A 14492-nucleotide genomic window follows, 5' to 3' on the forward strand; every position below is an offset into this window, starting at 1 on the left:
ATTTATGAGCTTTCTTTCAAACCTTTATTGTTCCTTACTTGAAAACTATGAAAAATTAAAAGTCTGGACTGGAAATCTCTAATAATTCTAGAGAAAATGAATAGATAACCTAATCTTAATCTGAACTCTACCTGATAATAATAATAATGATAATAATACTTTAGTTGTCTTAATTTATTTTTGTTAATATAAATACGCTAATTAGTAACTTCAGATTATACCACGGAAGATACATCATAAATATAATGTAAATAATAATAATTAAAAAAATATTCCATACATAACTTTTGCTAATTTCTGACTAGTAAATACATTATCAAAGCGCATTAACAATCTGGAAGAATAGACTAGATCGAAATCATAAGGCAGTTCCTAATGATAAGGACTTTCCTCCCTGTAATCTCTCCTATGGAATATCTTGGTATTTTTCACACTGAGGTGAAAACTCTAACCTACATCGTGTAGACTGGCTGATGGGGGTTATACTGAAGGCTTGTGTCCCACATACAGTAACATCAGGGGTATGATTTGTGAAGCGTGAAGATAGATTGCTAGAAAGAAAGTTCAAATAATATAGACAATCCTCTTGGATAATTTAAGTTATAAATTGCTGGATATCAAGCTATTGCTATGCTTGTAAAATTACGTTATTTTTTAATCAGTTTATGCATTTTATTTGTTTTACCCACACTAATTAACATAAACATGGAAGCAGAGACAACATGATCTGGAAGGAAACAAGCACAGGAATAATGGACATCATACTGCTAGTGTATTATGAGGAACAGCAATCATAGTTTGAAAGGCTCAAGAAAGACAGAGAAGTGGGTACCAGGGAAGGGGTTAATACAGAGAATATATAAAGATTTCAAAATGTTGTACCTATATGTGTAGATTTTAAAATGCTAATAAACTAGCTATCATCTCTCATATCTATTGATTTATCTTATATCTATCTGTCTATCTATCTATCTATCTATCTATCTATCTATCTATCTATCATGACTGAAGAAGGGTGGGGTCTATCTATCTATCTATCTATCTATCTATCATCTGTTTGCTTGTCTATCTATCTATCTATCTATCTATCTATCTATCTATCTATCTATCAATCAATCATCTGTTTGCTTGTCTGTCTGTCTATCTATCTATCTATCTATCTATCTATCTATCTATCAATCATCTGTTTGCTTGTCTATATCTATCTATCTATCTATCTATCTATCTATCTATCTATCTATCTATCTATCTATCAATCAATCATCTGTTTGCTTGTCTGTCTATCTATCTATCTATCTATCTATCTATCTATCTATCTATCTATCTATCTATCTATCTATCATCTGTTTGCTTGTCTATATCTATCTATCTATCTATCTATCTATCTATCTATCTATCTATCTATCTATCTATCTATCTATCTATCTATCTATCTATCTATCTATCTATCATGACTGAAGAAGGGTGGGGTCTACAGTGGAGGAAATAATTATTTGACCCCTCACTGATTTTGTAAGTTTGTCCAATGACAAAGAAATGAAAAGTCTCAGAACAGTATCATTTCAATGGTAGGTTTATTGTAACAGTGGCAGATAGCACATCAAAAGGAAAATCGAAAAAATAACTTTAAATAAAAGATAGCAACTGATTTGCATTTCATTGAGTGAAATAAGTATTTGAACCCCTACCAACCATTAAGAGTTCTGGCTCCCACAGAGTGGTTAGACACTTCTACTCAATTAGTCACCCTCATTAAGGACACCTGTCTTAACTAGTCACCTGTATAAAAGACACCTGTCCACAGAATCAATCAATCAAGCAGACTCCAAACTCTCCAACATGGGAAAGACCAAAGAGCTGTCCAAGGATGTCAGAGACAAAATTGTAGACCTGCACAAGGCTGGAATGGGCTACAAAACCATTAGCAAGAAGCTGGGAGAGAAGGTGACAACTGTTGGTGCGATTGTTCGAAAATGGAAGGAGCACAAAATGACCATCAATCGACCTCGCTCTGGGGCTCCACGCAAGATCTCACCTCGTGGGGTGTCAATGGTTCTGAGAAAGGTGAAAAAGCATCCTAGAACTACACGGGAGGAGTTAGTTAATGACCTCAAATTAGCAGGGACCACAGTCACCAAGAAAACTATTGGAAACACATTACACCGCAATGGATTAAAATCCTGCAGGGCTCGCAAGGTCCCCCTGCTCAGGAAGGCACATGTGCAGGCCCGTCTGAAGTTTGCCAATGAACACCTGAATGATTCAGAGAGTGACTGGGAGAAGGTGCTGTGGTCTGATGAGACCAAAATAGAGCTCTTTGGCATTAACTCAACTCGCTGTGTTTGGAGGAAGAAAAATGCTGCCTATGACCCCCAAAACACCGTCCCCACCGTCAAGCATGGGGGTGGAAACATTTTGCTTTGGGGGTGTTTTTCTGCTAAGGGCACAGGACAACTTATTCGCATAAACGGGAAAATGGACGGAGCCATGTATCGTGAAATCCTGAGCGACAACCTCCTTCCCTCTGCCAGGAAACTGAAAATGGGTCGTGGATGGGTGTTCCAGCACGACAATGACCAAAAAAATACAGCAAAGGCAACAAAGGAGTGGCTCAAGAAGAAGCACATTAAGGTCATGGAGTGGCCTAGTCAGTCTCCGGACCTTAATCCAATCGAAAACCTATGGAGGGAGCTCAAGCTAAGAGTTGCACAGAGACAGCCTCAAAACCTTAGGGATTTAGAGATGATCTGCCAAGAGGAGTGGACCAACATTCCTCCTAAAATGTGCGCAAACTTGGTCATCAATTACAAGAAACGTTTGACCTCTGTGCTTGCAAACAAGGGTTTTTCCACCAAGTATTAAGTCTTTTTTTGTTAGAGGGTTCAAATACTTATTTCACTCAATGAAATGCAAATCAGTTGCTATCTTTTATTTAAAGTTATTTTTTCGATTTTCCTTTTGATGTGCTATCTGCCACTGTTACAATAAACCTACCATTGAAATGATACTGTTCTGAGACTTTTCATTTCTTTGTCATTGGACAAACTTACAAAATCAGTGAGGGGTCAAATAATTATTTCCTCCACTGTATCTATCTATCTATCTATCTATCTATCTATCTATCTATCTATCTATCTATCTATCATCTGTTTGCTTGTCTATCTATCTATCTATCTATCTATCTATCTATCTATCTATCTATCTATCTATCAATCAATCATCTGTTTGCTTGTCTGTCTGTCTATCTATCTATCTATCTATCTATCTATCTATCTATCTATCTATCTATCAATCATCTGTTTGCTTGTCTATATCTATCTATCTATCTATCTATCTATCTATCTATCTATCTATCTATCAATCAATCATCTGTTTGCTTGTCTGTCTGTCTATCTATCTATCTATCTATCTATCTATCTATCTATCTATCATCTGTTTGCTTGTCTATATCTATCTATCTATCTATCTATCTATCTATCTATCTATCTATCTATCTATCTATCTATCTATCTATCTATCTATCTATCTATCATCTGTTTGCTTGTCTATATCTATCTATCTATCTATCTATCTATCTATCTATCTATCTATCTATCTATCTATCTATCTATCTATCTATCTATCTATCCATATCTATCTTTCATCTATCTGCAGAGATTCTCCAATGTAGTGTAGTCTAGATTACACTGTTATTTTATGAATGTGAGGAATATGATGAGCCTGTATAAAATCTGCCACATAGTCCATTTTTATTAATGAATTGGCATGTAATAAGATCATTAAACAGAATTCTAACTTTTTGGTGGTATTCATAGCTCTATGAATATTACAGTGCCTTCAATATTTATCTGAAACTGGTTGATTTAAAACAAAACAAAAATATAAAAAAACCCTCTAAGTTGGAGCACAATTGAATGTTTGTCCATTAAAGATCTGAATCACCAATGATTAAACAAGGCGTTGGTAGTTTAGCAATGTGACAATCTTTTCATGTACAGTAAAAATAATAATGCCTGGTCAGGTGACCACTGTTCTGCCATATGACATGGCTTTCCTCTCTAACTATGCCAATCATGCCTCAGAAATAGTTTGTTCTTAAACATATAGATTTCCAAGGCTTTTCTGAGCCAAGGAGATTGAGTGAACACCCCCTCCTGCTGGGTAATTGCTATCTGGAGACAGGAAGGGGGGAGTCAGCTTTCACTAATTATTTTTCCTAAGACTCCTAATTAGGACTCATTTGGAAATAAAACATTTTAAGCATGTTTCTTCCTGGCCATCTACTTTTAGCATTTCTGGTTTCCGAAACATGCATGTTGTCCAGAGAACTTGTGTAATTCCCTTTCACATGTCTTTATGTGGAGACTTAACATTTGAGTTACAGGAATTATAATCGTGAGATTTTTAGAAAGTGAACGGAACCATCTATACATTCAGCAATGACCCTGTCTACATATTGTATATACTCACATGAAGAGACAATTTAAAGGGGACGTGTCACTTCAGCAAATTGTATGTATTATGTAGGGAAAGTGAATACAAGGCAGTTACTAATGTATTGTTATTATCCATATTGCTTCCTTTGCTGGTTTGGTTCATGTTTCCTTCACATTGTACACTGCTAGCTTCCATGGCGGTGGTAGTACTTGCACACTATAGAAAAAAAGCACCAGCCTATGTGAGCTCCCACCGGAGAGACCAGCACTTTTTCCTGTAGTGTGCAATCATCGCCACCACTGATGGATTGCATGGTGGTCATAACCATAGAAACGAGCAGTGTATAATGTGAGCCAAAGGAGCAATATAGATAATAACAATACATTAGTAAGTGTCTTGTATTAACTTTCTGTACATGATAAATGTCACTTGCTGAAGTGACACAACTTTTTAAAGAATAGAACTCCACCCTCATATTTATTGGATAATTACTTGGTACAGTGGTGTTGTTCCAGAGATAGAACAACATTGTTTATTCGCCTTTTCAGTGACCCTCTAGGACAGACCTTAACAGAACTGTTCCCTAAAACATGCTTTGGAAGGAACACAGAGAATGAGGGGGATGTTCTTGGACACACTACCCCTCTCAATGCAGTACCCCAAAATAGTTAAAAATGTTGGTCATTTAATGTTTTGATGTCTTATATTACCTGTATTGTTTGGTATGGATAAGTCAGAGTTAACAATCCTAAGTCTAGGAGATGGACTTAGGTCTGCCCCAGGTTCAGTCAGTGAGTTCTAGAGTTGGCTGAGGAAGAGAGAGGAGCTACATGTGCTTGCTCCTGTGAAGACTAGACCTAAAACATTCATATCAAGAAAGCCATCTCTACTTTACAGTACTCCAGAGACAGAAAGAAAGAACTAGAAGGTTCAGAATCTGCGTGGCCCAGCATTGGAGTCAGTCAGTAAGGTATTTGCTGTTTAAGGCTGATAAAGACTTTACTGCAGTGAGAGGGACATTGCTAATACAGTACATCCGCACTTTAACACAGTCCTGGCCAGCAGTATCTTAATCTTGTACTCCTCAGCCTGGGGGGTTACAGACAAGTTTGTAAGAACCTTATTGGCTGCTTTAGATTCGGCAGAGAAAGACTTTGGAAAGATAGACAAGAGTACTATAACCCCCATCGTTGCTCATATCTAGGGATGAGTTTATCGACTTCGGATGAAACATCTGAAGTCGATTCGCATAATACTTTGTTTGAATATTGTACGGAGCGAGCCAATTGGCTCCGATGAGCCTAAGTTATTACTTCGTGAAGTCTCACGAGACTTCGCATAATAACTTCATAAATCAATCTGTACTGTAAAATTTTTTTCCCGAACTCGGGTTCTGTTCCCGGTGGGTTCCGATGATCTGGCTCTGTTTCCCTCTGGTTTAGTGCAGAAAACGGCGGAGTGAAACTGAAGTAAGAACTGATACTGTAGTTTTTCTATTGTCATATGTCAGGTGCATCACTTGTCATGCTGGATGTACTGCATACTTCATTTTTCTGTCCTGTACTCTATGTGCACATGCACATATATCAGTTGTGTCTGGCAGTGGGCAGACTGATGTATGTGCACCTATCCTAAATATTTTGCACTGTAAGGGTACGACCACATGGCACGGTTGTCACAGGCTCTAATTAAACTAATTAAGACCTCACTGTTCAGTGAGTCTGTATTGTTAATGGCCGCGTGGCACCTTGAATAGTGCGCGGCCATTAACAATACAGGCCCCAGACCAAATGAATAGTGTGGTCTTCATTAGTTTAATTAGAGCCTGCTATGGCCCGCTCAGCTCAGTGTTCAAACGCAGTGCAGCCATATCACAACCATGAAACGAGTGCGCCGAGTAGTCTTACCCTTATCTTGTAGCGCTAGAGGCCTTGGTTCAAATCTCTCCAAGGCTGCTGTCTGCATGGAGTCAGTATGTGCTTGCATGCATTTCCTCCCACACTTCAAACCCATACTGGTAGCTTTATTAACTTTCTATAAAATGATCCTTAGTGTGTGTGTTTGAGTTTTCTTGCCTATTTTAGGGTACTTTCCGTTGCTGGAACTTGCCGGATCCGGAATTCCGTATGCAAACGGATATCATTTGTTTCCGGATCCAGATGTGAATCCGTCTGACAAATGCATTGAAATACTGGATCCGTCTCTCCTGTGTCATCCGGAAAAACGGATCCAGTATTTCCCCCCCCCCATTTTTAAAGGTCTGCGCATGCATTTCCTGAACACTTGGTACCGCATTAATATATTTCAATGGAAATTTATGCCGGATCCGGCAATCCGGCAAGTGTTCCGGATTTTGGCAGGAGAAAAAAAACGCAGCATGATGCAGTATTTTCTCTGGCCAAATACCGTAAAAGGGACGGAACAGAAGACATCCTGATGCATACTGAATGGATTGCTTTCCATTCAGAATGCATTAGGACAAAACTGATACGTTTTTTTCTGGTACTGAGCCCCTATGACGGAACTCAATATAGGAAAACTTTAACGCTAGGGTGACGTACCCTTAGCTTAGAGTTGGCATACAAATGGAAATACAAACGGAAAATGCAAATGTGATCGCACACTACATCCAGCACTCTGCCCTCCATGCTGGATGAGACATTGGTTTATATTTTGGCCAAAGCATAGTAAGCCACTCACCGCGTCAAGGCTGTCTCATGAGTGGTCCCTAACTCTTGTTCCTACCTGTTCATGGGCCATGACAGCCACATAAAATCCAGGGAATGCAGGTCAGCATGCAAGCCAAGTACACTTTGCTTGTAACCCCGTCCGGTGCCATTACAGCTTTCATCGGATCCAGGGATGCAAGTACCAACATGCATGCTGAACCCACCATATACTTATCCTGGAGCCAAATGGCTAATGGTAGGTTCTATACAAGCAGACTCAGTTTTATACTGACTTTAAAACCAGCCTCAAGGACAGATTAACTGGTCAGGTGTGCAATGACTCCAAGGAGATCGCCACGCCTCCAATATATACTACAAAGAAAAAAATAAGGGGTTGGGTCAGCACAACCTGCCTGTAGGTGCAGATCGCTATGGCGAAATACATATACAAACGGAAAATGCAAATGTGATCGCACACTACATCCAGCACTCTGCCCTCCATGCTGGATGAGACATTGGTTTATATTTTGGCCAAAGCATAGTAAGCCACTCACCGCGTCAAGGCTGTCTCATGAGTGGTCCCTAACTCTTGTTCCTACCTGTTCATGGGCCATGACAGCCACATAAAATCCAGGGAATGCAGGTCAGCATGCAAGCCAAGTACACTTTGGCTTGCATGCTGACCTGCATTCCCTGGATTTTATGTGGCTGTCATGGCCCATGAACAGGTAGGAACAAGAGTTAGGGACCACTCATGAGACAGCCTTGACGCGGTGAGTGGCTTACTATGCTTTGGCCAAAATATAAACCAATGTCTCATCCAGCATGGAGGGCAGAGTGCTGGATGTAGTGTGCGATCACATTTGCATTTTCCGTTTGTATATGTATTTCGCCATAGCGATCTGCACCTACAGGCAGGTTGTGCTGACCCAACCCCTTATTTTTTTCTTTGTAGTATATATTGGAGGCGTGGCGATCTCCTTGGAGTCATTGCACACCTGACCAGTTAATCTGTCCTTGAGGCTGGTTTTAAAGTCAGTATAAAACTGAGTCTGCTTGTATAGAACCTACCATTAGCCATTTGGCTCCAGGAGAAGTATATGGTGGGTTCAGCATGCATGTTGGTACTTGCATCCCTGGATCCGATGAAAGCTGTAATGGCACCGGACGGGGTTACAAGCAAAGTGTACTTGGCTTGCATGCTGACCTGCATTCCCTGGATTTTATGTGGCTGTCATGGCCCATGAAATGGAAATACATTGGTTCCCATGTACCAGAGAAAGTATCATGTACTCTACAAAATAAAACAAAAACAGGATTTGGAAGACTGACCCAAAAAACATTACCTTTCTAATGTATCATTGCACATGCTAAAATTTAAGGACCAACATCCGTCTAGACATGAAAGGGATAAGCTAGCTATACATGGAGAGATAATTCGCCCAATACAGTGAAAACTTATATATTTTGTTGTTTTTGTAACTGATCTGACATCACTTGACAATTACAGTGTTTAACTTCCATTTGACTAGTAGTATTTCTTCTTGAGACTTTCCAGGCACAGGAACATCTCAATTCTTACATATCTAGGGTAAATTCATCCTCAGACACTTGCATAAGAATTATTTCAGCAGTCCATATTATTTATAAGATGAGCCTTCCAGGTGATCAGTATATGCTTTTATTTGATGCATTTCCCTTTGGAAAAATATTGTAATAATATCTTATACAATACAAAGAGTCTCTTTATTATAATGTTGATAACCTATGGACCAACTTTCATATACACTGAAAAATCAAGCAAAATTGCAAAATCATCACCTGAAGAGATGATGTATCTGAATCTTTAACTAGCTGGATTTACACTGAGCAGGAAATTATCAGGAAGATACAGTTCCTTCCCAATAATTGCCTGATTGTTAGTGGAAATGAGTGATGGCTACTGCAATCACCCATCCTCATACAGATTCATTGTTACTGGGTGGCAGATCCCTGCTTACACAGCACAATCTGCTGCCCAGAAACTATGATCAAAGGCCCCTTTACACTGCACAATATAGCACAATATTCCTGACAATCACCTGCTCGTCCCTGAAAGAGACCCCTGCATTTACATGCCGCGATCTCCTCCACAGTATAGGGAGGAGCAATTGCTAAAGCCTATGAACGCTCATTACTGATTATTTGCCCAATGCTCGGACAGTGTAAAGGGGCCTTTAGGTGTGAACAATCTTTTCACCTGAAGAACATTTTGCTTGTTCATCAGGTGATCAGCAGCACATTTACATGGGTCTATTATCGGGAATGAGCGTTCATAGTAATGTTCGTTCCCGATAATCAGGCTGACAATTGTGCAGTGTAAATCCACCTTTAGAGGTTGTAAGGTTTAGTGCCTTCAGTTTTAGATTCCTGAGTACTACAAGTCCAAATTATATTGGGTAGAATGCTGTTAACCCCTTAAGGACTCAGCCCTATTTCACTTTAAGGACTTGGCCTTTTTTTGCAAATCTGACCAATGTCACTTTAAGTGCTGATAACTTTAAAACGCTTTGACTTACCCAGGCCATTCTGAGATTGTTTTTTCGTCACATATTGTACTTCATGACACTGCTAAAATTGGGTCGAAAAAGTAAATTGTTTTGCATAAAATAATACCAAATTTACCAAACATTTGGAAAGATTTGCAAATTTCAAAGTTTCAGTTTCTCTACTTCTGTAATACATAGTAATACCCCCAAAAATTGTAATGACTTTACATTCCCCATATGTCTACTTCATGTTTGTATAATTTTGGGAATGCCATTTTATTTTTTGGGGATGTTACATAGCTTAGAAGTTTAGAATTTGATTTGATAAACTTTGTTAACCCTTTAGGTCTTCCACAAGACTTCATGGCAAATGGACATCAAATTTCAGAATTTCGATTTTTTGGAAAATTTTCCAATATAATCCATTTTTTCTAGTAACAAAGCAAGGGTTAACTGACAAACAAAACTCAATAGGGGTTGCCCTGATTCTGTAGTTTGCAGAAACACCCCATATGTGGTCCTAAACTACTCTTTGGCCAAACGGGAGGACATAGAAGGAGGGGAACGCCATATGGTTTTTGCAAGGACTGGTTATGTTTATACCATGTCCCATTTCAAGCCCTCCGTTGCACCCCTAGAATAGAAATTCCAAAAAAGTGACTCCATCTAAGAAAGTACACCCCTCAAGGTATTCAAAACTGGGTTTACAAACTTTGTTAACCCTTTAGGTGTTCCACAAGAGTTAATGGCAGATGGAGAAACAATTTTAGAATTTCAATTTTTTGGAACATTTTCCATTTTAATCCATTTTTTCCAGCAATAAAGTAAGGGTTAACAGCCAAACAAAACTCAATATGGGTTGCCCTGATTCTGTAGTTTGCAGAAACACCCCATATGTGGTCGTAAACTACTATTTGGCTAAACGGGAGGACATAGAAGGAGGGGAACGCCATATGGGTTTTGGAAGGCAGATTTTGCAGGACTGGTTTTGTTTATACCATGTCCCATTTCAAGCCCCCCGTTGCAGCCCTAGAATAGAAATTCCAAAAAAGTGACCCCATCTAGGAAACTATGGGATAAGGTGGTTGTTGTTTTGGGACTATATTATGGTAAATATGATTTTTGGTTGCTCTATATTACACTTTTTTGAGGCAAGGTAACAAAAATTTTTAATTCTAAAATTGTTTCAACATTCGCTATTTAGTTTTGTGGAACACCTAAAGGGTTAACAAAGTTTGTAAAGTAACTTTTGAATACCTTGAGGGGTGTAGTTTCTTAGATGGGGTCACTTTTTTGGAGTTTCTAGTCTAGGCTTAATCAGGGGGGCTTCTAATGGGACATGGTGTAAATAAACGAGTCCATCAAAATCTGCCTTCCAGAAACCATATGGCGTTCCCTTCGTTCTATGCACTGCCGTGTGGCTATATAGCCATTTACGACCACATATGGGGTGTTTCTGCAAACTACAGAATCAGGGCAATAAATATTTAGTTTTGTTTGGTTGTTAGACCCTTGCTTTATTACCGGAAAAAAAGGATTCAAATGGAAATTTTGCCAAAAAATTCGTGTTTTGGCACCGTTTTTATTTTATATTTTTAACGCTGTTCATTCGAGGGGTTTGGTCAAATGTTATTTTTATAGGACAGATACTTACGGACGCGGCAATACCTAATATTTCTACATTTTAAAATTTGTTTAGATTTTACACTATATTATCATTTTAGGAACAAAAAATAAATTATTTTAGTATCTCCATAGCCTGGGAGCTACAGTTTTGTTTTTTTTTTTGTTGGGCGACTATCTAATGTAGGGGGTCATTTTTTGCGGGATGAGATGGCAGTTTTATTGGCACTAATTGGGGGTGCATATGACATTTTGATCGCTCGCTATTACACTTTTTGTGATGTTATGTGACAAAAAATTGCTTTTTTACGAACGTGGCGATGCCCAATATGTATGGCTCTCAGACTTTGGAGACACTAAGCAGGCATCCTCAATCTGCGGCCCTCCAGATGTTGTAAAACTACAATTCCCACCATGCCTTGCTGATAGCCTGGAGGGTGATGGGTGCAGGAGGGTGATGGGTGCCGACGGGGGGTTCACAGGAGCTGGTGCAGAACGGTGCAGGACAGTGCAGGTGCAGCAGCAGGAAGAGGAGGGGAGAGAGGAGCGCCGGGAGTTTGAATCTCCCGTCTCTCTCCCCGCACCAATCATCACCAAGGACAGCACCGCCAGCACCAAGGACAGCACCGCCGCCCCCAAATGCTCGGACTGTGATTGGTGGTGTGTAATCACACAACCAATCACCGTCCTTTTCCGGTTCATCGGGTCACCGGAGACCCGAATGGACCGGAAACGCAGCAAACCGCAGGTCTAAATTGACCTGCGGTTCACTGCGATCGCCGATGCGGGGGGGTCACATGACCCCCCCGGCGTTGTGACAGGAGGCCCGCTGAATGATTTCAGCGGACATCCTGTTCCGATTAACCTCCGCCGCGCTGCTATGTAGTTTTAAAGTTAGGACCTACCGGTACGTCCTGGGTCCTTAAGGACTCGGCAAACATGGCATACCGGTATGTCCTAAGTCCTTAAGGGTTTAAAGGTACACTTATTTTTAAATTCAATATAAAAAACAACTTTTGGCATTTTCACTTGTTTTTCTTTATCTATTTTACAGTACTATGCTACTGAAAATGAAATGCTAAATATTGTTCTTCTGTAGCAGTCCACACAAATTATAAGACCTCCTAAAGTAGATAGGCAGTACATTCTTAGAAGATGTTATCTGCTGGGTAATCTTCATTATAATAGTAGCTGTAGAATCGGGATGACAGTATGACAGCTTTATTGTTCTCTTGATAGGCCCAGATAAAGATGCCCACAGAAGAACCTTGCATTGATTAGTGCAATGTGTGACGCTCTAATTGCGTTGCTTCAGGGGTTTTCCCTGGCTGCATTCATGGTCTGAGCTAAGCGAGACTGCCGTGCTAAAACTTTGTCATATCTTTTAGGACCTGGCAGGGTTACTTTAAGTGCATATCAAAATTGGCTCTCCAAAATTTAATGTAGGCCTATAGTAGAATGTTTTAGTGTCTGGGCATTTTTCTCTATTAAGACTGGCATCTGTAGCCCCCTGGTCTAATAAGAGTGGCATATCCCGAGGCCATCCATGCCTTAGAACTGAAATCTATGCCAGCTCAGAGCTGGAGTAGATTGCAGGTATAATTTATAGCGGTTTTCTGGAGTAGTAAATTGTAATAAATATGCTAGTCCAACTTGGCCCCACATTGCATTTTTGGAAAAGTTGTGAGTGTGGTGCAAAACCCCACAAAGTCACATATGTTTGCACCAAATTGTGATACTTTCTGATGCTAGAAAGCTGGTGAAGGAGGTGTAGTACATGCGCCCCTATGAACTTGTAAATCCCTCAACTGCCTTAGTAGATAGTAGGGTTAAAAGGGTTTTCTGCTTTTGTTATATTGATGTCCTATCTTCAGGGTAGGTCATCAATATCAGATCGGCTGTTTGAAGAGAACGCAACACTCGTATGAGCGCTGTGTTCTCTTTTCTGTTTACCAGCTCATCGTCGAATTTGGATGGCGAAGTTGTACTTACACTTGCTCGCCATCGCCATTGCAGCAGTAAACAGAAAAGAGAACACAGTGCTCCTTCCGGCGCTGTGGTCTATTCAAACAGCTGATCACTGAGGGTGTCGGCCCCCTGCCAATCTGATACTGATGAGGATAGGTCATCAATATAACAAAAGCGGACAACCCCTTTAATGGGTATGAATCCTGTATGGAGTTTGTATTTTCTCCCCTGTGTTTGTATGGGCTTCCTCCGAGTACTCCAGTTTCGTCCCACACCCACCAAAACATATTAACAGGTTGATTGGAACTTATATTGCAAGCCCCAAGGGGACCAGGGACCAATATGATTGATGACAATCTCAGTACAGAGCTGTAGAATATGTTAGTGCTATATAAATGAATAAAATAAAAAGTAATTCCTTGAATATATGATAAAGGTATCTCAAAAGTTAAACTTTATATATGAAAAAATCATTCCTTCAGCAGTTGAGCAAGAAGTTGAGTTTCCTGGGTTTCATGGGGCACTCTAATCAACAATGCTTGGTAAAATGTACTACAGTAGCAGTAAAGCCCTTGTCACCTAATTACCCTTTTCATCCCCACTGTCTTAAAGTCCATTAGAGTTTTATGAACTTCGAAGGTAGCATCATGCTATTTAAACTCAGTCCAGAAATGACAGCCATCTGGGCACTCTTCTCATACACCAGAAAACTTCCATAAAAGAACATAAATGTGGTCCTGTGCCCTACGCCCCTACCCGCCCTCACCATGCCCCCTTTTCTGGGAAGGTGGCAAAGGTAGTGGAGAAACGCCACCTGCACAAAAAATTTTGGTGTTGAAAAGTCGTAGATGATAAATTAGGCACTATGATGCCTGACCTGTGTCCTAAGTGCACATACACATATATCAGTATATCAGATTTTTTTTTATGATCTTGGACAACCCCTTTAATCTTAAAGAATTGCAGAAGTGTGTATGTTTTCAACAAGTTGTAGAAAGAAAATACTTTGGTGACTGCTCATGTGCATTATTATCAGATCTGAGAATCACTTTATTATCTGTTTGTAATTTTCTACACAATCTCAGATTACTTAGGCTTGTGAAATATAGACATCAATGCACTGGGTAGATGGTTAGTATTCATAACCCTTACAAGGCGTCAGCACTGCATCATGCTACAGCCATCTCTAAACTATCCACACACTCCCAAGGCATTGACAGATTAAAGTGCAGGGATGGGTTGCTTTCCTGTGAGATTGTCTCTATAT

The 14492-nt window shown here is 39.8% G+C and overlaps 1 long non-coding RNA gene across 1 annotated transcript in view; it reads left to right on the top strand.

Annotated features, from left to right (window-relative positions):
• Positions 1–14492, top strand: part of LOC120988689 — a 41838-nt gene that overhangs the window by 1503 nt on the left and 25843 nt on the right. The gene's annotated exons all lie outside the window — the stretch shown is intronic.

This window comes from Bufo bufo, chromosome 2, assembly GCF_905171765.1.
Source record: "Bufo bufo chromosome 2, aBufBuf1.1, whole genome shotgun sequence".
NCBI classification, from domain to species: Eukaryota; Metazoa; Chordata; class Amphibia; order Anura; family Bufonidae; genus Bufo; species Bufo bufo.